The sequence below is a fragment of the Nicotiana sylvestris genome, chromosome 10 (assembly GCF_000393655.2).
Source record: "Nicotiana sylvestris chromosome 10, ASM39365v2, whole genome shotgun sequence".
In the NCBI taxonomy this organism is placed as follows: Eukaryota; Viridiplantae; Streptophyta; class Magnoliopsida; order Solanales; family Solanaceae; genus Nicotiana; species Nicotiana sylvestris.
This window is the reverse complement of record NC_091066.1, coordinates 154141606-154143759: the sequence shown is the minus strand read 5'-3', so window position 1 is coordinate 154143759 and position 2154 is coordinate 154141606.

The following is a 2154-nucleotide window of genomic DNA, read 5'->3' as shown; positions in this document are numbered from 1 at the left end:
GTATTGAAACATGCACAAATACATCTTATGTCAACTGTATTTGTTCATGCAGCGAATACAACCTATACACGGGGTGTATACAAATGATACAACATGTATCTACTGCATTCGTCCGTGCAACAAATACAACTAGCTAAAATACAGAAATATAGAAAAATAGAATACTCTCGTTGAAAGTCGAACTCAAGACCTCCTCTTACTAAGCGGTTGCTTTAACCAAATGAGCTAGGAGAGCTTGTTTTTCTTTTGTTTCAGTTCAAAATAATTGATCTCTTGTTTCAATAGATCATGTAGATTTGCTATAAAATTTACTATGAATAATAATTTAATGAAAATATAGCTATAAATGGTAAATATTAAGGGTGTTAATCGGGCCGGGCTGACCCGTTTTCATCCCGCTTCAACCCGGTTCAGCCCACTAATGTTTATTAATGGAAGAGTTGAGACAGGTTGTTTAGGGGGGCGGTTTGTGGACGTTCACGTTTAGCTTAACGGTGGCCCTAACCCGTTGAACCCGAAATGTCTTAACGGGCTGAACAAGGGCTGCAGCCCATTAGCAGCCCAGTTACCATTGAATTTTTTTTAATTTAATTGGACCGTTCCCAATGGTCAAATTGAGAAATGACCGTTGGGGAACGACTAGAAATTGCAAAAATGGCCAATTTCGGCCCCCCATTGAAAATATAGCCCTCCCACCCCTAATAATTGCAAAATTACTTTTCTAACCTTTTAAAATCTATAAATAGCCCCTCTTCTTCTTCTTCTTCATTTTTCTCACAAATTCACTCTCTTACTACTCTAATTCTCTCTCAAGTATCAAACTCTCAATTCTCTCTTGATATTATAGTTCTTAAATTCTCAAATCTCAAATTCTCAATTATTTATTATTTCAAGTTTCATCAATTATTTAGTTTAGCCATTACAAAATTATTATTATCAAATATCAATTATTCAAGTGAAGTGTGGTATTAAGTATTCAAGTATTATCAACTATCAAGTTTCGGTCTATCAACTGAAGTTTGAATTTTGATATAAAAAAATCAAAATTAGTGCGGCATAAGGAATTCCGGTACACTCGTTCCATCTCTTTCTCTTATTTGGTGTACACTTATTTTATTATTTAGAATTATTAATTTAGTTTCTTAATTTAATTTCTTACTTTAATTTATATAATGGATTTAGTTAGAGTTGCCAAAAAAGCGTGCACTAGTAGAGGTGGTAGTAAGTAAATTTCAAAAAAAAAATAAGAGGTGGTGTTGGTTCTTCTAGTAGCTTTACACATATTTATGAAAGTTCACCTGAAAATTTAAATGTAGATTATGAGCGAATGCAAGAAAATTATGGTGTAGATGATGGTTTATATGCTTTGTTAGATGATATTCAATCACCCGATAATCTTGAAACACCACCACCTACACCTGGTAATGCCAGTGAAACTCAAAATGTTAGGGGTGCAACAAGTAGGCCTCCTCTCCCTATTAAGAAGAATCGATGATTAAGAAGTAATTGTTGGATGTTTTTTGAAAGACTAGAAGATCAAAAAAATTATGTAAAATGTAAAATTTGTAGTGAACATTATAAACATGAGCCAAGTAAAAGAGGAGGAACGGGTCAACTTCGTAGGCATATGGAAGAGAAACACCCTCTTTTTTGGGGAGTAGATGAGTTATCTGGGCAACAAAGACTTAACCCGAGTACTGGTGGGTTATTTTGGAAATACGATATTAAGAAAGACCGGGAAGAATTAGCTAAAATGATTATTTTAAGTTGTTTACCTTTTAGTTTTGCTTCTTCACCATATCTTGTTACTTATATTCAAAGAATTTATAACCCTATGTTTAAAGGTATTCCTAGAAGTACTTGTAGAGCTGATATCTTTAGGTTTTTTGGACAATATCAGACATATATACGTTATTTGTTCGCAAGTCTTCCTTGTAAAGTTTCTCTTACTTCTGATATTGGTCGTGCTGTGAATGGAAATGATTATTTGATTATTACATGCCATTGGATAGATGATAATTTTTGTATGCAAAAATGTATTATTGCTTTTAAATATGACGAAGATCAAAGTCATATTGGTGCATTTATAAGTAATACTATACATGAAGTTGCTATATTTTATAATCTTGCAGAAAAAGTTTTGTGTATGTCATT